The sequence below is a fragment of the Camelus dromedarius genome, chromosome 7 (genome assembly GCF_036321535.1).
Source record: "Camelus dromedarius isolate mCamDro1 chromosome 7, mCamDro1.pat, whole genome shotgun sequence".
Classification (NCBI taxonomy): domain Eukaryota; kingdom Metazoa; phylum Chordata; class Mammalia; order Artiodactyla; family Camelidae; genus Camelus; species Camelus dromedarius.
In genome coordinates this window covers 67065950-67091931 of record NC_087442.1, presented here as the reverse complement: position 1 = coordinate 67091931, position 25982 = coordinate 67065950, and the positions used below count along the sequence as shown (strand labels likewise).

General features: G+C 39.1%; 1 protein-coding gene and 1 long non-coding RNA gene across 3 annotated transcripts in view; one reads left to right on the top strand and one right to left on the bottom strand.

Moving 5' to 3' along the window:
- LOC105087350 (uncharacterized) overlaps window positions 1-921 on the bottom strand; it is a 210582-nt gene extending 209661 nt beyond the window's left edge. Inside the window, exon 1 of the long non-coding RNA XR_004137749.2 lies at window positions 819-921. This is a non-coding gene — a long non-coding RNA (uncharacterized LOC105087350). The remainder of the gene's footprint in view (window positions 1-818) is intronic.
- An 8352-nt stretch (window positions 922-9273) lies between these two features.
- GRM3 (glutamate metabotropic receptor 3) overlaps window positions 9274-25982 on the top strand; it is a 207442-nt gene continuing 190733 nt past the window's right edge. The window contains exon 1 of one of the 2 annotated variants that reach the window (XM_010977994.3): window positions 9274-10217. The gene's annotated coding sequence lies outside the window, so the exon portion shown is untranslated. The remainder of the gene's footprint in view (window positions 10218-25982) is intronic. The other variant, XM_064487614.1, reaches the window with a different exon arrangement.

Sequence of the window (25982 nt, the reverse complement as noted above, 5' to 3'; positions counted from 1 at the left end):
TTACAATAGGTTTATAATCTTTTTAGATACTTGCAAAGTATCTGAAACCCTCAGTCATGGCATCACTCCTTAAAACTAAAACTTACCTGGGAGAGGAAATCATTACTTGGTTAAGCCCTTAGTAGGGATAGTTTACTTTTCACACGTGGCAAAGCTAGTAAAGATTAAAAGCCTGTGAAAGAGATAAACTCAGCAGAATTTTGAAGGGGACTGAAGGTTAGGTGTATAAGGAACAACTTAAACGCAGAGTACCTGTGAGCATACATAACTGTGGTGGGATGGGTGAAGCAGAAAAGCATCCTCCAGTGAGTAAGGAGTAATGAAAGGCAGGGGAGGATATTGGGATACACACTAGATTAAAAACCAGTTAGCTTGATTGAAGTTCTGGCTTTACTCACTTATTTGCTATATGACCTAAAATAAGTTACTTAACTTTTCTTAGCCTTAGTTTCCTCACTTAGAAAATATGAATAATAGATTTTTTTAAAAAAACTCAAGGAGTTTAAATCTAGGTAAAAATGTAGACATGAAAGCATTTTTGAAAACCCAAAAGTGCTATTCAAAGGGAAAATGTCAATAATGTAAACATGGAGGGGCTTCTGAAGAAAGACAGAAAGTTTTATCCTATGATAAAGTGACAAGCTTTTTGGAAGTTTTACTTCACCTGAAGGTTTTACTTTCAGTGTCAAAGAAAAGTGTGCTCCAAGAATAAAGTCACTCTTACTCACCTGCATTCCAACAGTTCACTCCAATAGTCATTGTTGGAACAGTCAATATGTGGAATACTAAAATATTCAATAGTTCATTCCAGTACTCACCTGCATTCCAATAGTTCCTCAGTGGAAGGAAAAGGAACTGAGTTACAGCAGACAACAAACTTCAGAACTTGAGATACACTGTCAAGAATGAAAACCGGCTGGAACAGACATCACCATGCATTCTGGACAGAAAAAAAATTCGAGAAGCACTGGATTAGCTGATTTCTTGGTGAGCCTTTCATTGTTCCTATTAGCTATTCTCTGGTCTGTGCCAGAGAGGATCCCCCGAACATCCTCCAACAACCATTTGGGAAATCATACCCTTAGAGTATAGATAGGCAAGAGTCAGGATGGGCAAGAGCAACTTTATGAGTGGAGGCATAAACTCAGGAGCAAAAGCAATTCATTCAAGGCAGCTAAAGGGATTTGCACTTTCTTCCCTGCAGACCTTAAGCACCACCACCTTTCACTACATTCTAATCATTGCTATTAATAAGAGCATATTAATTCTACAACTTTCAGAATCAAAATAATTATGCTTTAGGAAAACATTATGAATCATAAAAGTAAAGGTTTGTAACACATAATTTTAATAAACATTTCCCCCAGAAATTTAACCCAACCCTTCTTTTTAGTCTAAGAGATTCTAATTTGAACAGTAAGGGTTATTTTTTATTTGCAGATGCTACTACTAATTTGACATTAAGTGTCATGCCCTCAGTGACAGAATCTCCGCTACAAAACTATACCAGAGAACAGAAACAATTGCCTAATTAAAGCTTTGACTCCATTGCTAAGATAATTCCAGCAAAATATGTTTTGCCTGAGAAAAAAAAACTCTCCTGAAATATTGAATTAATTTTATTCTTCTGGACGAGAAATGACAGCAAATCTTAACATCTTAGGTTTACATTTGTGTGGTCTCTCCTCCTAGAAACTTTCCTCTCTTAATGTGTCCTCATACTAAATCAGACAAAGGAAAAAATCCTTTATTATTCAGGACCACGATCTTCCTTACGGAAAAGTTTTCCCTAGTAAGTACATGGTCTTTCACATTTAAAAAATGAATTTGTTTATGAACCTGTATTAAATATTGTTCTAACACATGAAAGGTTAAAGGAGGAAAGGGTAGGGGGAGAAAGTTTTTGTTTGTTTGCTTTCGTTTTTCAATGAAAAGAATCTTTCCAAAGTAGCAAGGTAAAATAAACTTTTAAGCAGAATATTGTGAATCACAGTAAAATAACCTGAAATACAATACTGAGAGCTTGTGACATCTCCTGTGGTCATAAGGGCTATGCTTGGAACACTCCTAAAAATAAAGTTTATATTGATTGAAAGCATTTTTCTGGCTATCTGCTCCCTAACACCAAGAGCTGTATTGAACTAATCTATCCTGCATACCCAGCATATAGCACATTGCCTGGCATGGAGTGGGCCCTTAATAAATATTTATTATTGAATGAATTCCCAGAAAAGAGACACTAAAGGTACACCTCAGTGCACAACATTCATGCTTCAAGAGTCAACACTAAACTTTTTTTTTTATGCACTTAAATATATTTAATATTTACTGAACATCCTCCCAAATAGCTCTGAGGACATAGTTGTTTGGAATTTGTACATATACCTATCAACACGAATAGTTTCCATAGCAATTTAGGATTTTCTTTAAAGGGACATGTACTTTTAGGCCCCAAGAATCTTAAATGTTCTATACTGCTTTCAGATTAAGAATGAGCCAGGTATTAGGGTAATTAAGACTAGGAACTACAGTTGACCTTGGCCCCCAAAAGTCACTTAGCCATAGCCTGTAAAAGACCACGGAAGGAATGCCCTCAATAAGCAACTACAAAAATTTTCCCTTCCATAGAAGATCTATTCATGTCCCCCAATTTCAAGTCAAAAATTAGAGTATACGCTGGAACACTATCTCCAGCATAGAAATGGTTTTATAGGGAAGAGGTGAAATTACTCCCTGAGCCAGACACTGTTGGCTGGTTGACCCAACTGCCAATCCCATTTACCCTCTTTCTTTATGTCTTACACTAAAAAGACTGGAAAAGAGAATTATATACCTTTCCAACATAATATGTAGCTAGGGGCAGGCATATGAAAAGGTCTAGCCAGTTAGACATAAATGATAATATTACTATGTAGTTCTGAGAGAGATCATGCATCCTTGATACACAGAGTAAATAGAGGTTACCCTGCTGATCCTGCTTATTCTTGCTTCCTGAGAGAGTGATGTGATAGCTGGAGCTGGAGCAGCAATATTGCAACACGAAGAAGGAAAAGACAGAAATGCTGGCTCTAACAACACTGAGCCACTGAAGCCATACCAAAACTGCCTATTTCTATAGTCTTGATATGTGGAAATAAACTCGAAGAGCACCATTTGTTTAATCCAATGTTTATTGGGCAATGTGTTAATTGCAGCCAAAAGGCATTTCCAACTGATATACTCCCCTTTCTCAAACATCTGCATTTCAAAATAGAGAACTTGTGGAGCAGTAGGCTCTCACCCTGGGTCATCACATTCAAAGGCCATGAGCTCTGATTAATATATAGTGGCCGTTTCCACCAGGTCACTCTCCTTCCTAAAGGACCTCTCTTATATATTTCATCACATTGTATTTTTATTGATTTGTTCACATTTCTGTTCACCATTATCAGAAGTGAAATCATCAAGGTCAGGGGCCCTAACTATATCTTTGGTATCCTAGGCACTTGGCATAGTGTTAGGCACTTGATAGTTTCCAATGAATGTTACTCAAATACTTACATACATACATACATACACACACACACATAACTAACTGGACCTTGCTCTGTACTGAATGGCTGATTTAGGGATGACTCATTCAGTATATCATTGCTTCCAGGTATGAAAAATAGATTTGAATTTTCAGGAAGGAAATAATCAACATAAAACCAAAATAAATAACTTCATCATATGTTTTATCTAAAATGTACAATGTAAACCTTTGCCCAAACCTCTGGGATTAAATTTACAGGTGAAAAGGTAAACCAGTCGACCTTTTCCTTCTTCTGAACTCCTTTAGCATTTGTGCTTTGCATCATTTATTTAGGCTGGAGTCATGAATCCAGAGTAAAAGCAGTGATCCTAACCACACATAATCTGTATAAATTAACTCCTCCAAGCACTGGCTATGCCCAGAGGCTTTTGTTCTCCTGAAAAGCTCATAAACTTCATCTGATCCTATTATCCCTGCCTACCCCCCAAAAAATTATTTTACAGAAACCTAACACTAAAAACAATTTGCTGCCATGAAAATACAGAATTGAGACAAAACCCCTAGGAAGGTCTTCCAACCATTTAATCTTTTATTCATCAGATGCCTATTAAGCTTTATAACATGTCATGAAGTTTCAGGAATTTGAGATAGACAAGTGATTATGCAAACATCCACCCCTCTGATAAAGTGAGTGAACTAGATTACCAACCAATGAACCAGATTAGTGAACCACAATAACAATTCTAAACTCCTCTTAAATAGAAATCTGGGAACACATGTGATATCCAGGACTCAGTTTACTCGACTATAAAAGTCAATACGATCTTTTAATCTTTAAAGGTTCATTCATTCATTCAACAAGTGTCTACTGAGCCAGTCTTCTCCAAGCCCCCACCCTCCACACACTCATTACTTCCATAAGTACCAGCATCTAATGGGAAATACTCAGCCACAGTGAAACTTCCAGTTTAATAGGAAAGAAAGTATTTCAGTTTCTTGTGATGAGTATTTTCAAAGAATCTACTAATTTTATATTTACTTTTTAGTTTAATTTACTTTATTTTCTTGCTATTTATTTCAATAACTAAAAATTAAAATCTTCCAAAGAAGCCACTTGTAGGTGATAGGTATTTTAATATTTGAACATTCACGTTTAGAACCAACTTTAATTCAGTCATTAACTATACAGTATGCAGAACAAAAACAAAACACATAGTAAATATCCAAGGATTTTTTTTTTTTTTGCCCCTGTGAGAATGAGGGGAAAAATGCAAAAGAATTCAAAGTATTGATCAGATCATTTATACACTTAACAAGTGAGGTTCATAAAGCACCACAAAAACAATTTTATTCTTTTCTCACCATTACCACTGCTCTTTTTTGCCTATAGGGCTTGTTCTTCTCCATCCCCTTGGATGTAATTCAAGGCTAGTGCTTTGAGTTTTAGATTATTCCCAGATAAAATTCCTTCCTTCACTTTAGTACCAAAAGAAAAAAGAAAACCTAGATTTACTAGACTCACATAGAATTAGGTTCAATGCAGAGTAATGACCAAAATTCCAGCGTCCACCTAAGTTCAACTTCTTCCCCTCCCCAGCCTTGGAGAGCAGCAGGAGCAGGAGTGAGGCCTGCGATGGGACCTGGCTAGTTGTCCCCTCTCTGCTCAGCCAGCTCTGCATCCTCATCCTCCATGCACCTCCATCAGGAGATGAGTTGAGCAGGTCAGAGGTAGGTGACATGACTGGACAAGAAAAGTCCTATATGACAAGCACTCATTTAGCACTGCTTCTTCCTAGGTTTAGCAGGGCCTCAAAGCTGTCTTTTCTAATCCCAATTTAATCAGTTCTTTGAAGACCCTTGGGCTCTAGGGGATTTCTCATTGATGTGATTCTGGTGAGGTTTTGTGACTGGACACTTCCTACCCTACCCCAGGGCCCTGGTTGTCTATATTTCACTTACAGGCTTCTCCCAATCCTTTGAATGTGAATTGGAGAAAGAGGCCTCATTCAGATTGATAAATTGTAGTCAGTGGGAGGGTGCAGCCCTGAATATAAGTGCTGGGCGAGCAGCTCTTGTTTGCCCTTCAAGTAGAAGCATTTGTGCAGAGCACAACCTCATAATCACAATGCTCCAATCTCGTGCCCTTTGTAGACTGTCTACAGGGCATCCAGAGTTCCTCTACCAAGCCCTTCTGGTTATGATCTAAGAAAACACATCTCCTGCTCTGTGAGCTCACTCCTCCCTGCACCCCACAATGTAGTATATAGAAAAGGAAGCCCTTCTACCCATCATGGGTGGGAGTGCAGTTACCTGCAAAGTTCAGCTCTCTTTTCTCAGTCCTCTGGGAGACAGATCTACCCCCAGACTGTTGCATTTTATATTTTTCTGCTGTGAATTTAAAAAAGCAGTTTATTACACCACCCTAATTCCAGAGAAAAACAGCAAAAGTTTCCCTGAAGCAGCAACATCCCTCTCTAGGGCTGAAGTGAGGAGAAAGCATATAACCCCACCGCAGTCTTCTACCTGCATATTTAGAGCACACCAAAAACTCTTCAGACTCCAATTTCCTAGTCTCTCAGCTTCTTGGACTTCAACTCTTTCATAATCCACATGGTTTAAAGACACTCCACACAAATCCAGCAGAGGGCCAGTGGCAACCCTAGCTTTGTAATATGGAGTTGTTGGCACCTCTTGTCTTGAAGTTTCAATCAAAATTAAGGCTAGAGGAGGAAGGGTCTAGCTCAGTGGTAGAGTGCATGCTTAGCATACACAAGGCCCTAGGTTCAATCCCCAGTAACTCCATTAGAAACAAACAAACAAACAAACCTAATTACAAAACACACACACACACACAAAACACAAAATTAAGGCTAGAATATTTTAATTTTTATATTTTATAACAGTAATTAGAATCAGAATTTACAGATGGTCCAAGGAGAAACATTTTGAAAGAAGTTAAAAAATAAGATGGATATTTATAAGCAAAAAAATTTTTAAACTTTTATATGTGTACTATGTATTTACAGAGACTTATGTATTAGGCCTCTGGAAATGATCAGTGCTATTCTGAAAAAAGAGTTATACAGAGGAATTTAACAGTCATATGGTAGATGGAACAAGGGAAGGCTGAGGAAAGAGATATCAGCCAAATGATAAGAGGGTTCAGGTAGCCATACAATTTAATCCCAAACCTGACACTTTTGGGAAATAAAGTGAGCACTGTGAACCCAGCCAGCCAATAGATGAAAAGCAGAAATGTTCCAGGCAAATTGGACACTCTCTATGTGATCAAAATAACAGCACACTACTGACTGGCAGTAGAAACCAGCAATGAAATTGATTTCTAGATTGAGCCAGTGGACATTCACTCCAGAAAGAATGTTAGTGAGAGTGAACCCTGGATCAGAAATGGAGACATGGACGACATTTTACTTGTAATTAATGATGACAGCACATCAACTGTCAGCGTTCACTTGTGAATGAAGGATGGTATGCATTATGAGCCATATTGAAAAGGCATTATGCCAGAAGTTGGGCATTAACTGTAAAGGATCATAGATTTCACGAAGAAATATCATGATTAATCACTCAAATAAACATGGATGGATTTGTAGAAATTGAGCTAAGAAAATACCAACTAGAAAGAGTGGTCTAGATGTCCAAACACATGTGTGTTTGACTTGAAAAGATGTGATAAACATGTTACACCAAAGTACTTAAAAGAGTAGACTAGCATTATTTGGAACCAGAGCCCAGCTAGAATACTTAGGGGGACATGGGAAAAGGGAGAGATTTCATTTCCTAAGGGCATGCCACTTAGATAGAAGTTGTCCTCTAGTTCTATCCCTTGAAGCTTCTAAAAGGAACTTGGAAACATTCATGTGCACATACACGGGCACCCACACATGTGTGCACATGCACACACACCCACATATCAAACAAACATTAAAAGTTAAAGCTATGTTCCCAGGCAATGATGAATTTAAATTAAATTAAAAAGAAAGAATTAAAGTACATGACTCATTGCCATCAATTAAATATTATACATGGCTCAACTACTGAGATACTGTTTGCTGACTAGAAGCTAGAGACTAATAGTAGTAACTAATAGTTGCATGCAGCTTATATGGTACTTACTTATCCTCAAAACAATTCTGAGGAATGAGTAATTATTATTTCCACTTAACAGGTGATGAAACTAGGATATAGTGAGGTTAAGAAACTTGTCCAAGATCACAAAACTAGGAAGTGATGGCACTTAGGGATTCAAATTCAGGGAGCATGCTTCTGCCAGGCTGAAAATCCCTTACATTCATCAATTCTTTGTGCGTGTGTGGGAGAGGAAAAGGGAAAGTGTCCCATAAGCCCAGATCTGATAACAGATTGATAATTTGCTTTGGTATTTCAGTCTCTACACATCACCAACCCTAGGGTCTTAAACAGCTTAGAAATCAGCTATGGCGATGCAGTTCCATCCATACATCAGTGCTGTCTTTTGTGCAAACACAGCTACTTTTCTTTTTTAAAGAGATAAAAATATCAGATCTCTTCTACTTCTCCCAATTTCAGCTGATTCTGATAAACTCTTGGAAAGGCAAAAGGGTATCTTCTGGAACATTCTAGGGGCAAAAAAAAAAAAAGCTCCCAACTTGACTTTGTGGTTATTGGAAGCCCTTGCAGTGAATAGATCATTGTGTCATTGCTCCTTGATGTACAGTTGTCTACTGGAAAGACATTGTGAAAATCCTCTCTTATGAAAGTCTAATGTGTTCATGGTGAGATAGTAGTAATGAAATACGAAGGAAGAGTGATTTTGCTTCTATTTTGGCACTGCTCTTGCATTTCAGAAAGAATGGTGTTGGAAGAGGAACTTCTAGCATTTTCAGAGTTTTACTATTTAATAACATTTTAATTTTTAATATATTCAAGTTTCTAGTTTTAGTGATGTTCACAGTGGAATATATAAATAAGCACACGTGTCTTCTAAATATCCTTGGCTCTCTAAAAAAATCAGTGGTAAAATTGTTTCTGTAGTTTAAATGTTCCTGGCTAGGTTACAAAAGAAGACAGTTGTTAAACAAGTTAACATTAAATATTAAAGAATAAGTGTAGCATAAAAGCATTAAGTTTAATTTTCTCTGGCTATATATAACTCAGTCTTTGGTTAACATAAAGTGAATATACCAAGGTGCAAAAATTAATGACAGTGAAGTTTTGATTTTGAAATTAAGCACAACGCGTTTCTAAACATAGGAAGATGCCTGGAATTTTACCTTTAGGATTTTATTTGCATCTCAGAGCCTATTAAAGCTATTTCCGTGTGCCTTTTTCTCTTTTGTGCCTACGTCACCGATTTAAGGTTTTTATTTATTTAATTTTAAGAAGAAAGAAGAGGTTCTGTAGAGAGCATTGTGTCTGCTAAACACAGATTGAACTAGAGGACTAATGTCGCGGGTAGGAGGGTCCCGCAAGCAGGCGATGTAGCAGCATCGGAGGATAAGAAGGAAGATTATACAGCACTCCCCTCTAATCTTATTCCACCCAAGAAATTTGGGAGAATGCGAAAAAGCAGCAGCCCAGCATTCTTGAATGGGCGTGGCTTCCCTCCAGGGGCTGTCCAATCAAATTCCTTCAGAGGGAGCTATCCCAAGAAGATTGATGAGGGTTGCTAGGAAACAGGAGTGTCCCCCGCCCGCCTGACCCAGAGATTGTTCTGCACAAGCCCTCTCCAGGGGCTCGCAATGTGCATTTGAGCGGTGTGTGGGGCAGAGCTGCACACCGGCCTCCCAAGCTCGCTCCCTCTCTTTCTCCTCCAGCATGCAGTCCTCCGGTCGTAGGGGACCACAGGAGAGTTGTTCCAGGGCTGACTGTTAGTCCCGGTTCTCCCGCAGGCCAAGAGCTCTAGCCGAGCTTCAAAGTTAGAGCCCCCACCTCCCTGCCGCCCGAATCCCCTTCACCCCACCCCTCCGAAATTCCCCACCCTTTTCATGCAGTGCCTAAGGATTTCAAACAGAGAGGTGAAGCAGCCAGCAAAATCGACTGGCTTTCTGTACAATAATCCTCTCGTCTAGGTACCCTGGCTCACTGAAGACTCTGCAGATACACCCCTATTGAGGGAGGGAGGAAGGGGGAGGGGGAGGAAAGGGAGAACGAGAGACGGAGGAAAGGAGAAAGAGAAAATGAGGAGAGAATGCCAGAAGGTCCGTGCCTCTGCCGAGAGTACCAGTTATATGTGAAGGTTTCAGCCCGGCCAAGGTGAAGCAAAGTTGCTTCCAAGCCTGGGAAGTGGGTTTGTCTGTAAAGAGGAGGAGAGGGACTCTGCTGGGAACTGCTCCCCTCCCCTCCATGGAAGACCACTAGGTCCCCCCTTTTCCCAACCTCCTCCCTCTATTCTCCTCCCACCCTCCCTTTTCCCACTCCCCACTGACTCGGAAGCCTGGATGCTCCGCCACCGGGCAGTGGTCCAGCGCACAGCCGGGAGGGGGCGGGGGCAAGGGGCACTGTGACAGGAAGCAACGCGCACAAGTTGGCCATTTCGGGGGCAAAATAAGTTCTCCCTTGGATTGGGAAAAGACAAAGCCAGCAAGCTACCTCTTTTGTGTCGGATGAGAAGGACCAAGCATGAACCAGAGCCCGGGTGCAGGCTCAGCCGCCGCTGCTGCCACCGCGGTCAGCTCCAGTCCCTGCCAGGAGTTGGTGCGAGGTAAGGGGCCCAGAGGAGAACGTGTCCCTCTGGAGGGCGCCCAGCGAGGGCGCGGAGGCTCGGGTACCTCGTGAGGCAAGCTCAGCCGGGAAAGTTGAGGCAGAGCACGGACCAGTCTCTACGGTTCTGCCGGGGGTGGGGAGGGTGGGGGGCAGAGGCAATGTGGGTGTGCGTGAGTGAGAGTTTGTGTGTGTGCGCGCACGTCTGTGTCTCCGGGAGGGAGGCGGATTTCAGGGCATAAATCTGCGGCCAGGGTGCGAGAGGTGGAGGGACTAACTAGCGCTCGCAGACCCCCAGAGAGACCAGTCCCATCAACCAACCACCTCCAGCCCTGCTCTGGGCTCAGGAGTCCTTTCTATTCGGGGGCTCCTTAAGCTTTGTGCACAGGAAACCGTGCAATGACTGGCTGCCACACTGGCGGTTTCATGTGGGTGTGGAGGTTGCCAGGCGAGGTGGGCAGCGGTCAGCGAGACCTGGTCCCTGTTGCAGCTGGCAGACGCTCTGCTGCCAGCGGCAGCCAGAGGTTCGCTCTCCCGCAAGCACGCTGGGAAAGGGTCCCTAACTCCACGCCCTTTGCTCCTTTTGGCTTGAGTGAAAAATCGAAAAGCCAGACTGGGAGCCTGTCTCTTCATCGATCCTATTCTATTTTCTTATCTGACAATGAGATAACTCAGAGAGGGCGGGAGATTTGCAATCCAGAAATAGACTAGGTAATATATCCAATAAGCTTGTTTCTTGAAATTTCATTTAGGTTTCCCTCTCGTTCCTTCTCTGAATTAACAAACGTAAAAGATTCCCAAAGGTGTAACACTCTTAGGTAGATATCTTAAGGGGACATGCCCTTGCCTTTTGAGTATTTTAAAGCAATGTAAATTTTAATAACAAACAAGAAAACAATACACTTTCTAATGATCTGTGCTCAAGTGCTCAGCCAATATGCTAATAAAATTATCTATACTGTTACTTTAACAGTGATGTGTTCGACATGTACAGAAAGATACATATCAGTTTATTCAAAGTTGAGGTTAATGTGAGTTGAGGTTAGTGTGTGCTAAGGATCTCAGCCATAGTTCATTACTTTAAGTTTCTCTGCTTAAATTTATTTGTGCTACCTGATCTTAGAACTGTTCATTAGAGCTATGTTGTGTTTCTTTGGGAGGAAAAAAAAAACAAACATTGATTTGTAGAGAAACATTTTTCATTTACCTAAATCTAAGTCTGCTTTGGTTAATCTGGTCACATATTTTAAGGCTACTAGCTGGACTCTAATTGTTTCTGTAAATGTATTTAATACAGGCATGACAAAAACATTTAGACTGCCAATATGGTAAACTGATAGTTATCCAGTTCCTACCCAAGATGTTTAAGATACTCTATGGTTAATGATCCTATAATGCCATGCACCTTTTTCCTCAAAACAGCCCAATAGAATTTGAACAGACACTGGAAGTATAACACACCAGACTTTCATGAAGCGATCTATTCCTTTCCATAACAGCAGTGTCTTGTATTTACAAAGATTTCTCACATTTGTAGGTTTTAACTGTCCATCCTTACAAGTTCTGATCACCCAGCAGGTACATGGATATTTTGAATAGACACGCCCTAAGGCTGTCTTGATTTCTGTTCAGAGTAACACAGGTGTTCAGAATGAAAACTGAGGAGAAGTCTTCAAACGTATTTTCACAAATAAGACAATGAAAATTTCAGAGTATCTACATTCATTGGAATAAAAAGAAGAAGTGGTAAAAAAAAATTTTTTTTTTTTAGGATTGCTAAGCTCCTACTCCCCTCTGCCCCACCCAAAAAAACTTAAACCTCTTGTTCTATGAGCTAGAGTCATACCAATGAAATATGAAACTCAACTTGCAGAAAACTATGTGAACACAAGGAACAGATTAAATTCAGAAACGACAGGGGAAGGGAGAGTCACCTCTCTATTTAATTGAGTGGTATTTTTCAGACTTCAGAAATAACTAATCAATACACTGGGGGAAAGTATAGAAAGCTACATATATAGAAAATGTTATAAAAATGAAAATATATTCTATGATCTCTTTAAAAAGTTGTAGTGTACACATGAAGAGAGTATAAACCAGGTGATTTACCCCTCAATTATCAAACATCAAAATGAGCCCATCTCTGATTTTATGTCACTACAATTAAAACTGGTAAGTTGAACAAATGCAGAGATAGCATAATATGCTGTGATCTTTATTTTTATTGAAATTAAAATTAATATTTTTATTGAATGAAAGAATGAGGATAATTGTCAGAAGGTTCCCTGTCTTGTGTCTCTATTTTGTAACAGGTGATCAACCAGAACCACACAAGACTGAGGATGGTCTTATTTTGAAAGATTCCTAGCAATAACATTTTTTACAGCTTCCTGGATACCTCTTCCTCTTTCTCATTTTGTCACTCTTTTGTTCAAATTAAATCATTTTCTTTTTCTTATCCATTCTTCTAATAGACACTAGCCACAAAACGGTGCCAGGGTCCTCCCTACCTCCTACCACAATATAGCCCACCATCTTGGGGATGAAATATTTCCATTTATTGTCCTGTACTCAACATCATCCTAAGATACCATCGAACAAAAGAAATGAAACCTTATCTCCATGGAAAGCCAGGACAGTATGCATTTAGGCATACTGGAATATGGCCAGAGTTTCAGGGTAAGACATGCTTTCTCCAGGAGTTACTCCCCCCTAAAAGGAATCATATGTACTCATAGTTGTCTCACTTTGCTATTTTACACTGAGTTTATTGTACATTTTTGTCTCTTCTGAGATTCTGCTAAATGCATCCAATTCTGCATTACATGAATTTGTTGAAATTGCTCCCAAGAAGTAGCATAAAATTGTAGAAGATTATCCACCAAGGCTGAACACATAAAAATGAGTACAATCATAGTCATCACGGAGAAGGCAGCAACTATTAGGTCATGCCCCGCCTTCTAATGCAGGCTTGGTCCCCACAGCACACTGATTTTGGAATACTTCCATCCAGTCTGATTTTAAATGGCTCAAGTAATGACTGCTCCTAGCACCTTTGAAAGACTATTTTACAATCTAATAGTTCTCCCTATTAAAACCTTTGCTGCAATATTTAGCCTCATTTTCCCCTGGTCCTATTTTGTCTTGTTACTTATTCCCCATTGTAATGCCTTTGGATCAGTCTGTTCTCTTGCCTGATTTAGAGTCTTCAACCAAGCTTTTACACAGAACTTGTAGAATACAAAAGCTTTAGACAGTTACAGGAGAGAACACAGAAGTGACAGTTTTATATCTGGACATCTTTTCTAAATATTTAAGACACATCTTTTAGGTCGTTCATATGTATGTGTAGGATTATATATTCCTAATAATTTATTTTAGTAATGTGTAAGTGTGAGGAAATTTTTCATCGCTGACATTAATGACCTGTGTGAATATTGAGATGATCCCTTCTAAGTAATGTTCTATGTGGATGCACATTTATGAGACATTTTCATTGCAAATCTGATGTCAACAGAACCCTGTCAACGCCCACACTACAAGGAAATATGTGACATGCAGGTCTGATGCTCCACTGAGCCCCAGAAGTTGTTGTCATGTAAATTCCACTATTGAAATGGAAGTGATTTTCATAATTAATAGAACGTGCAAGGAATATAATCGTGTATATAGTTAAATGAGTACATTAACATGATATAGCAATTCTGTTAGAATACAGTAGCCCCCTTCATACCAAAACAATTTGAAAAGCCAGTAGAATTTAAGTTTGAAATCATCACAGTGCTATCATGAAAAGTAAGCTCAAATCATACATACATCAATGTAGAATTATATTTAGATTTATATGGAGGTACCATATGTGAAGGTTACTTTAAAAATGGAAAAGCCTGAAATAACCACAAGAGAAAAACAGGTTTTTCACTTTGTTCACTTAAAATCTGGTTCCAAGACATCCTTGTGTAGGATTCTTAAAGAGTCTTTAACAAATATCTTGGTAGACTCACCATCCCACTCAATTGTTTCTTCAAGTCCCAGGCATTGAAATGCAAGTTCTGCCAGACAGTAGAGAAGTAAATGATGTAAATCAGGAACTAAGTTCCTAGGTTACACTTGGAAGTCTAGAAAATATAAGACTAAGAGTAAGGTGAATCAGCAGCTAAAAAGCACCATTTAGGGCTGTCTTCTTTACTGCTCAGTGAGCCTTAAGACTGTGTGTAGAAACATTCATGTGGCTTAAGTCAAAGCTGAATATAGCTTTAAAGGAATAAAATTAGACTGCATGGAATAAATAATTTTTAAACGAGTATCCTCTCTTCTGAAGACCCAAAGTGTTTTATAGTGCTGTTTATCATATAGTGGTGCATACCCTAGAAATGATTTTCCTTAGAAACAAAGGGGGAAATCAATTCTCTTACTACAGGAAAAGTAAGCCATTAATATATCTGTGACTTCTCCCTGGGACAGAGGCATTCTTAGGAGTCCGAGTCTACCACAGAATATACATCCTCACCAAATGAGTAATCTTTTAACTGAACTGGAAATCAAACACTGTACTTTAGGAATAGAACAAAGAAAAAAATTTGGAAAACATTTGGATATAATCTGTACAAGCATAGTCTAAAACATCAGGGTTGGAAATAAAATCATATATAGAGAGGTATCTCCACAGGAAGCTCTCACTTTTATTCCTTATTAGAATTTATTTCACTTTCATTGCCTTTGCACAAAGACATATACCCACCCCCACCCCACTACAGACACACAATGTTGGAGTAAATTTAGTTGGAAGAGTATAGGTATGCACCAAACAGATAGAACATTTCAAAACCATGATGCTAGACATGTAGTTTGCAATAAATTACACTTATATGGGGGTAGTATTAAGACTGTAACATCTTAGGAGCCTATCCTAAAAAGAGGTTGCATTAAAGAAAAGGTGGCTAATAGGGAAGCAACCAGTGAGTCAATATTCATTAAGCACTTATCATAAGTGGAACAAGATTGAAGACGTACAATGGGGGCACAAACAAACATTAAAAAGACCCACAACATTTCACAAACACGTAAAGTTGAAGGTATTCCAAAAATCATCAAACTTGAAACTCTAGAGTAGAGAAGAGGGTACAAAAATTACCAGCTAAACAAGTCTGTTCCTTTATTTAAAAGATGTCTTTAGATTTAAAATTTCATATGTAGATAGTCTAACACTCAATGGAGACACAGTGCTAGATGCTGTAAGGTGCAAAACTGTCATCACCTCATAATAATTCTCACAATGTCTGTATCATAATGACCAAAAATATCATAATCATCAATTACCACTTGCCATGCTCTGAAAACTGTTGAAACATTGCAGTATCTGATTTTTAAATTTATTTATTTATTTATTTACTTACTTACTTACTTACTTATTTATTTTTGGTGGTGGGGGATTAGGTTTGTTTATTTATTTGATGGAGGTACTGGGGATTGAACCCAGGGCCTCCTTCATGCTAAGCAGGCACTCTTACCACTGAGCTATACCCTCCCCTCTGAATTATCTGATTTAATACTCACAAGAACCCTGTGAGGTAGGTGCTGTGATCCCCATTTTATAGAAGAGGAAATGGAGACCCAGGTATAAAGTAACTTCCCACAGTTCAGGTAGTTAACAAGGCAAGGACTAGAATTCAAAACTTACTTTCTTATCCCAAGTGCTATTCTGTTTGCTGCTAAGCTATATTGCCTCCCAATTTATGTTTTATGGGGGGAGGGGGCTTCATTTCATTCAACAAATATTTTCTGAGCTCCAAGCAGAGGGACACACTTCGGTTAAAAAAAGAAGAGAAATGGAACCTGGATCAGAGTTCAACGGACTCAGCCTCTCTCCATCCCCAGAGAGATAGTGTCTTCTGACGGGCAAAGGAATGCAAGCGGAAGAAATGAACTAAAACGTTATTTACAGTTACCTAGAACTAAGGGGGGGAATGAGAATCAGAAAAGTCTATGGAGATGATAGATTTATCAAAAACAAACAAACATCAGGTGTGAAAATATGAGAGAAATACATTTCCCAGAGCCTGATTTCAGTGAACATCACCATCTGCCAAACTAAATGCACGTGGCAAGAATACAGCCTTGCAAATAGCCAGCAAGAAGGGGAAGAGCATTTCTGCTTGTTAAGGCTAAAATGGTGCTCTTTCTCTCTTTACAACCTAGCTACTCCCCACCAGGAAAACAAGCTGGTAAAAATGTTTCGTCGACTAGTACAAATTTGAAATTTCTTTACCCAGCTGAAGTAGTCATTCATCTGTATCTAAGAAACTCTCAGCATTTCACACTTGTAAGGCTTTGATTCATAATACAGACTACACCTTGAAAAAGAACAGGCTCAAGCATTTCAAATTTTAAACATTTGAAGAACAAGAGAGGCAAAGTGACATGCTGGTGATTCCAAAGACTCAGTAAGGCAGTTCTGGGAAAGTCAGAGGTCCATGATTCTCTCACTGGGGTACTTTCCCACAGGCAGGAAACCTGCTGTCTTGGTTGCACGAATTTATATTTCACTTCAGACCAACAAAGAACTGAAATAGGTATCTTTACTTAAAATTCTCTCTCAGATTTGTGATTTGTGCTAGAGTATTTCATGGACATAAAAAAATCAATGGGTAACACATCTGTCCCTCCATCTGGAGGAGACTGTCTCTTTTGATTGCTAATAATACATAGCAGATAGATTAGTAATACTTTGTATTTTGCTTAACAGTTTCGATGCACCATGTGTTGGTGAATATAACATAACAGAGACTGTTTTCACAAAATATGTCCAAACATGTGCCAATTTGGGAGATGGCACTACGAGGTCAGAAACAGTTGGAATTTGTATCTGTCTCAAGGAGCAAATGAGATCTGGAGAATATAATTAACTGTTTCTATTTTGAAGCATCTTATTTTTCCTAAAAAAGCAAAGACCCTCTACATGCTGATGCATTAATTCCAGTGATTTCTGTCAAGTCCAGATATATTGGTGGCCAGACCACACCTCACTTCAGAATTAATAAGGAGTCAAGACATGAGACTTAGATTGCTCACACATCTCCTCCATTGACATTGCACAATGCCTGCCCTTGGGGAAAATGTTTTGAAGAATGTTAAATCCCAACCTCTCACCAAAAAAATCTCTTCCAGTGCCTGCCTTGGTCCCTTAAATTCTCTGAATTCTACCTAAAGTATATATTTACAAGTCCATGCAGCACACCAACCTTCCAACACACTGGATTTATAGGTTCTTTTTCTTTTCTTCCCCCCCCCCCCCCCGAAAGGTTAACTTCATCCACTTCGGTGGGAAATGGAAAATGAACAATTATAATTTTTGCCTATTTCACAATTTTGCCTAAAAAAAGCCCTTCTTCATCTATGATTCCCAGAATAAACATGGCACAGAAATTTTAGAGTAAAGAGATCTCTCCTGTAGTTATTAAGCAAATGAAGCCTGGTAGGAAAGCCATTGAGATATTACAGGTGTTACAGAGTGCTCACCCTCCCCACCTTTTTTCCTTCTAAAATTCTAAATTTGTGTTTGTTGCTTTGAGGCATGGGTAGGGAATCCAGTGACTGTAAGGATGGTCCCCAGATGGAGAGGGTTGGGATGGATGAAGGAGGAGAGAATGGGAAGCTGAGGGACAGAGTCAGAGCACTTCCCTGCTCTCTTTCCTTCCCACCCTCACACCTAGAGCACAAACAATAATCATCCATTTACCTCGGCTGTAAATACTGTTTGTCAATTCACTGCCCAGAAGAGCCTACATCAGAGCCACTTTAAAGTTGACTTGAACTGAAGAATACAGTGGAATCTTAAAAAAAAAAAAAAAAAAGGAGAAATGAACTTATTTACAAAATAGAGACAGACTCACAGACGTAGAAAACAAATTATGTTTACCAGAGGGGAAAAGGGGTGGGAAAGGATAAATTGGGAGTTCGAGATCTGCAGATACTGATAACTATATATAAAATAGATAAACAACAAGTTTCTACTGTATAGCACAGGAAACTATATTCAATATCTTGTAGTAACCTATAATGAAAAAGATACAAAAGTGAATATATGTACATATTTGTATGACTGAACTATTATGCTGTACACCAGAAATGGACACAACATTGTAAACTGACTATATTTCAATTAAAAAAAACCTGAAAAAAAAAAGAAGAAGAATACTGGGACAGACCATTCCAGACTAATTTGGGGTTCAGGAATACATATATTATGTATGCATTATGTATTATATATGCTTCCAGATTCTCCTTATGCACACTCAAGTCTGAGAAACACTACTGTTGAGTCAGCTCAGGATGCTAGAATAAAACACACAGATAGACCACGTGGCTTCAATACAGACATTTACTTCCCACAGCTCCGGAAGCTGGGAAGTCCAAGATCAAGTTGTCAGCAGATTTGGCCCCTGGTAAGAGCCCATTTCCTGAAGGACCACTTCCTCACTGTGACCCCACATGGTAAAGAGAGAGAACAAGCTCTGGTCTCTCTTCCCCTTCTTACAAAAATACTAATCCCATCTAGGGAGCCCCCATCCTCATGACCTCACCTAAACCTAATTACCCCCCAGGTCCCACCTCCAAATACCATCATCTTGGGGATAGGGCCTCAAGGTATGAATTTGGGGAGGAGGGGAAACAAAAACATTCAGTCCATAGCAATTAGACATTAGAATGAAATGCTCAGAGAACACCAGGGAATCACAGGACAAAATTATTTCCCATAGAAGTCCACTCTGATTAGATTAACCAGTGGTCTAAAATAAATTCTGCAAGCCTAAGTATTAATTGATTAATTAAGCTCAACCAAGAAAGCACAGTCTCCATGAGTTGTGTGAATGGACTCATTTTCTGGAAACCTCATACTGTTTCCATTGCAAAGGAATTTTTCTTCTATTACCTATAATATGTCTCACTAAGATATGCACATACAGTATGTATTCTTATCAGGAACTTTCTCATTTTTTATCTTTTATCCTATATTTTGTAGTTACAATACTGTGATATTAGAAAGGGAAGTGACTGGTGTTTTAAGAGGCTCAGCAAGGAAAACATTTCTAGTTCTGAGAATAGAAATGTTTCTAGTTTGGTAACTGTACATGTAAAACTCAAATTGTTTTTATAACTCTATACTTGTGAGCTAGGGGATGTGGGAAAACATTGCTCTGTCACAGTTCCCCCCTTTTCCCTCTGGGTCTGCAGAGCAGGAGAGAAAAAAGCAAAAACAAAACTTCATTTGGCAACTTCTTATACATTCTCCACTCAGCCTCTACTTCGTTCAAGTGAATGGTTGCCTAGCTGAAGCTGGCAATCCTCACAAATACTGCCAAAGATAGTTTCCTAAGCAGCGTTCAGAGCCACATAGGAAAAATGCCAGAGAGGGGACCGAGGGACGGGCAGCAGCGGGTGGGGGCACTTAGGCTGGGCCACCAGCTTCACTTCCTAGGGGGTCTGTGCAAACTCTTTGTTCACTTGCTTTCCACAGTTAAAAGACTTCCTGAAGAGAAAAGCAACACAAAATAGACCACACCCCCCTCAACATTAAAAAACATCTGAATTTTTTTTTACAACTCAGACTGTCGATTGTGGCAGGTACAATATGTCAAACTGCTGAAAGCTGCACTCTGTCCCTTGCAGAGCTGGCTTCCCCACCCCCTGGGATGGTTACAGTGCTTATACTAGATGATGGCACTGCCACTGGCCTCTCCCACTGACACAACAACTACATCTAGCTAAAGTTAAAACCCCATCACCACCCTAGATGTCCAGATCTAGAAGGGACACCATCATTTTCCCAGAAAAGTGGTTCCAAATCTTGGAATTGCCTGTGACATTTCCCTTCTGTTTGGTCCTCTGTTGATTCCTCCTTCATAAGCCATCTGTACACTGTGTTATCTCCAACTACAGCCAAAACTTTACTCCAGGTTAGTATCACTTGCCTCTTCATCTTCTGAAACAGTTTATCTCCTCCAGTCTCCCCTCTTCATGTATTATTTATTTACCAGGTATTTGATGAGTGCTTACTACATGTCCATTTGCTGTTCTAGAGATTTTACAGAGGTGAACAACTAAAATTAAAAAAAAAATTTTACAAGGATTTTTGTTCTCATGCAGCTTCCATTAAATAGTGAGAGTCAGACAATAAAGAGAACTAAGGAGATATGGACAAAATATAATGATGTGATGTAAGAAAAGGGGGAAGTTGGAAGAGGCAACATCACTACCAGACCTTGATGAACAATTGACTTTTCCATCTCATTTCTTGGTTTAAGAGGCATTAATTATAAATTCATCACTTGAAAAGGAAGTTTGAACTTCGCAGATTGGCCATCAATCTTTGACAAGCAGGCTCTTAATGTATCTTCCCACCCTTTCGTCCTCAGCACAAGCCTCTCCTCTAACCAGATTTTCTGTTCCCACACAAAATAGACCTCTGAGTATCCTTCTAAGTCACAACTGCATTTAGAATGCGCTTTCTTCTTCCTTTCTACACACCTAAATTTCAAGGCCAATTTCAAATCTCACCTCATCTAAGTTCACACTAGTGATGTTTTCATGTGTCCTACCAAAGCAATTTTTTCCAAAATATTCACGTGATCCTCATCATCTGAGGGCTTGGATAGTGAACTACTGTTTTGTCCTGAATCATAGGTAAGCAGAACAGTAATTTGTAGAATAAAATCAGAAGGCAAATTAATTTTTCTCATTGCCCCTTTAAAAAAGTATTCAATAAAATACATTACACTCTGACATAATGAAACAATAAACCTTAAATGCAGTGGAGTCTCCATTTGAAAACTCAGTATGTCTAGACCAATGTAATAAATAAAACTTCAGACTTTATAGTTGAGTCTCCTCTCTGTCCCCAGAAGGAGCATATTTCAGGTCAGAAGTTGAGAAAGAATGCACTAATATTCCTAAAATTCTCCTCCACCCTTCCTTGTCCCGCTTAACAACTTGAGTTCTGACTCTTCCAAAGAGGGAGGGTGAAAGGCAGGCATAGGCAGCAGACGTGGGAAGTAAGCTCTTCTCTGACAGGTTTCACAGTCTCTGGGTCCCCAGGTTTCTAAGACTCACTCTCTCTTTGATAGAATTTGTGTGTGTGTGTGTGTGTGTGTGTGTGTGTGTGTGCTTGTGGTGAGACTTCTTTCTCCATTGCTGGGGGTCTCTCATCTCAGTTTTCTTGACACAAATTATCCTTCATCTGACCACGCCTCCTCAGCTCCTGCTCTTTTAGCATTACGCTCCTCATAGACTCTCACTTTTGTCCCTCCAGTCCTTACTCTTGGGCTGGATCTCCCTCTTTCTCTCTCTCTCATGGCCTTTGGTCCACAAAAAACACTCACACTTGTTACAGGAACAATCCTAGTCATGTGCACCAGTCCCAATGCTGCAGCATTACTTTACCGCTCCACTGCCAAAGCATCTGGCCCTTCTCTCATCCTCTGTATTTCCCTAACTGGAGTCAGATCTAACCCATTGTGTGATGCCAAGTGCTTCGGTACACCTAAGCATCTTCTGATACTCTCCATTGTGAACACAATTTGACCATACTCTGACATAATATAGTACATTTACTCAGTTAGATGTCTGTGTTTCCACCTTAGCTGTGAATACCTGGATTTAATAGTGACCTGGAACCAATACGCAAATAAATGTTTGTGGAATATGAGTTTGGTACTACCGTCTAAGTAAAAAAGAGTATAACCTTTTTACAACACACACACGAAAATGTTTTCATGGGGCCACCTTATAAAGATTTACAGAAATCAATCCCTATGAAATAATTTAAGATGTGGCTAGAACATCCATCTGTCTCCCTGCCAAGAATCAGCTTCAAAAGGGTAAAGATCTTGCCTGTCTTCTCCAGAAGTCTAATAATGAATGGAACATAATAATATTTAACCCATATTCAATGAATGAAGGAATCCTACTTTAAATTTTATATCTACTTACTGGGCATCTTCCATGTTGAAATAATAACATTAATTTCTCTCCTTCATATCTCACATTTTAAAAATAAGAATTACTGTTAAAACCTTAATTTTAATTCATAAGTTATACCATTTTCCTAAAGCACTTTGGATCAAATTTAATTCCATATACAAATGTTAAATTCTGGCATGAAAAGTGACATTGATTGAATTAAATAAATCCTTATTGAATGTCCACTACTTTCAAGGCATGGTGCAAGGTATTGAGGAGGATATAGAGAAGAAAAAGTTACTGCGTATTCCTAAAAATTTATAATCTTATAGGAGAGATGAGATATGTGCATATGTAATTACAGTAGTAGGAAAATTCAGGAGTTCACCCGTAAGATGCTTGAGTGAGTAATAATACTTCCGCTTGGCATAAACGGAGGAAGTATCGTGTAAAACAGGCGCTTCTGTGCTGGACCCTGAAAAATGGTTAAACTTTGAGAAGGTGGAGAAAGTCATTCTAGACCTATGTAAGGATAGACAGATGATGTGGGGGAGAAATTGGAGAGCAGTGAGAAGAGTCGGGTGTATGCAGGTCAAGGGAAGGCAGAGCTCTGAGAACAGGTGGAACAGTGACTGCCACTTCTCCTGTAAATGAGAGAAACCTCTGAGAGCATTTGAGCAGGGGAACCTTAAAGCATGATATGAAGATAAGTAGGAGGAAATAAAGCTTTGGGAGTCAGGGAGATGAGTTGGCTTGTTATGGCAACAGTTCAGGTGAGAGGTAATGATGGCCAAAACTAGGGCAGTGGCGACGGGAATAGAGGACACGGAATGAATCTAACAGACACGAAGATGGAGAGCGCCTGGTAGGTAAGAATTAGCTGTTGAGTGAAAAACGCCAGCCAAAACAATTAAGCTCATCATTTTCCTCCTTCTACAAAAGGGACAGGCATTATCAAATCACTGGTTTAATAAAGAGACGGAGGGTGGTTAAAAGGCTATTTTTTAGGGACTTGGGTGGAAAGAGAATGTGATATTCAAAGTCCTGACTATTTAAAAACAAGACTTCTAAATGAATTCAAAATTTTCTACCTTGTTCTGATTTGACAGCATTCATCCACAGACAGTGGGGAAAGCTACCGCGGTCTCTCACTAGCCTCCCTGACTTTAGTCTTCTCCCTTGAAATCCATCCACCAAGCTAGAGCCGGCATTATCTTAATACAAATCTTAGCATGTGACCCTTGGCTCAAAACTCTCCAAAGATTTTCCACTGCCCTTGGGATAATCAAAACATGCTTTGCTTGGCCCACTCTGATCTGCATACATCTCCAGCCTTATGGCCCACCCTTTGACCTCACGTCTCTCCTTCCCCTCAAACTGAACAGCTTGTGTGTCTTGCCCTCTTTCTGTCCCCAGGCCTTCCCAGAGCTGGACAACTTCCCAGAGCCTGGGCACACTCAATCTGACTTTTCAGGGCTCCGTTAGAATTCTATACCACCTCTGAACTCCTACAGTAGGTTGGTTCTTCCTACTACGCACTCCCCAAGCTCTCTGTACTTCCTTTCCTCACACTTTATTATAATTGTCTATTTCCCCACTGGAGTCACTTAGTTGCTAAAAAGACAGAGCCCATGCCTGTGTATTCACAGCTGTACTTCTATGCCCCATCAAAGCAAGTCGCACATAGTAGAAGATCAATAAATATTTATTGAATCAATGGAGTAGGAGTTTAATTAAATCACTCCAGAGCTCCTTTTCCTCAATTGAAAAATTGAGTATTGATCTTTAAAATTCCTTTGTCATGGAGCTTCTATAAGTAAACTTTGTCAATAAAGAAGACAAAATTCAGGATCCCAAGTCAGAATCAGTATCCTATTACACACAAAAAAAGCCACTGGGTCCTATTTATAAATTTAGATTTTAATCACTGTCTAAACAGCAAAATCACTAATAACAATGCTAGTGATATATCTCCCTGTTCCTCAACCTGTCCTCATTCAACAAACATTTTTCCACTTCACCTTAAACAGTGAGACATGAACAACAAGGAAAATGAAAAAAAAAAAAACATAAAAACTAAGAGTTGAGTAAACGTCCCAAGAAAGTCACCTTCCAGGCAGATTTCCTCTTCCCCAGAATTCTCATAAACGGAAACACATTTCAGACATTTTCATAAAAGAGGATGCATGAATCTCATTTGGTAATACTAATTCCCACCAGTTTCAGTGAATAACACCTCAAGGTGTTCCATTTAATGCAATCTCTGTCACAATACTTCTCAAAAATAAAATAAATGTGGCTCATGCACATATTCTCTACAGCACTGGTAGGAGAATGAGAAGGATGCTGTGAATAACAATAACTGTCACTGAGTGCTCACTATATGCCAGCCACTGCTTATGTGCTTTACTTATATTAAGTTATTTAATCCTCACGACAGCCATATGAGATAGGTATGGTTATCATTCCCATTTTACAGAGGAGGACACTGAGGTACTAACACAAGTTTACATAGTAAAGGTAGAGATAGGATTTGTGAATTTGACCAGTTGAATGTACTGCCTCCTTAGTGAAATCATCCCCAAACTGAAACATGTAAGCCACAGAAAAACTTTGGAATAACTATCCTATATTCCTTAATTTGAAAAACAACACAAAACCTGGTGACATTTTGAGCTCTTTGTGGAACATAAAAATCAGTATTGTAGTCAAATATTGGCTCCATTCACTAATATTACTAATATTATTGAGCAGAATATATTTAACTATGTTTATTATTTTCACCTAAAGCCTTGTAATTCCACTAGCTTAAGAATTAGCTAAGACCAGAAGAACCACTTCTAAGGCCTTATTTCTTTACAATTTGTTCTTTTGATTTTGAAAATTTGTCCACTCCTTGAAAAGACAGTGACAATGCTTTTAAATCTTTTTATTAGAGAGAGAGAGAGAGAATTTAAAGAAAAAAGAAAAAAAATCACTTCCTTTATTTTCTCGAGAAAGATCTCAGATTCCTTTGTGTAAAACAAAAATAAACTAGTGGTCAGGAAACCAGTGGTCAGGAAAAGGAAACTGTCCTTTATTCCTTCTCCTGTCCCTCCAGCTCGCAGAGTAGGTATCTTTACATGTATCTAATCCTTGAATTGATTTATTAAGCTGAGTTTACAGTTTGAAAAGGAAGAGGTCCTGAGGAGATAATTACAGGAATACAAATCAAGAGAGACAACTTTGAAAGAATAGTAATTTTGCTTCTTGCAAGTGACCTTAAATCCCTAGGAGCAGAACGGAACAGCTTAAAGCAATCTTTTCTCTCTATTCAGAAGTGATCGCGAATTAATTGTGCAGTTTAGCTGAACTTTGCTTTTCCTTGTATCCAAGGAGAAGATCTCTGACAGACTGGGAATTTTTGCTTGTTTGTAATATAAACTCAGTATCTAGAGATGGTTCTTAACACCACATGGGCTCATTGGAAAGCCCTAATTCCCAAAACAAACAAAAAAGAAAAGATGAACCAAGTAGTCCATCTGCAAAACAAAACAAAACAAAAAACAACTGAAAATGTTTATTTTGATAATTTCGTTTTAAATAATCTCTAAGAATAATCCTAGTGGCCTCAGAAGTTTGACTACAAAATCCAAATGTGTTCATCAAAGAAGATGTGTAAGACCGTGGTTTACATGGCTTCCTTAGTTGCTCTGATTATAAAAACACTTAGTGAAAATTTTATCTATTTTTGATATATCAACTAGTCCATGCACTTCTAGCAAAGAAGAGTTTTGAGTGATTACTGATAAACAGCAAAACTGCTAAG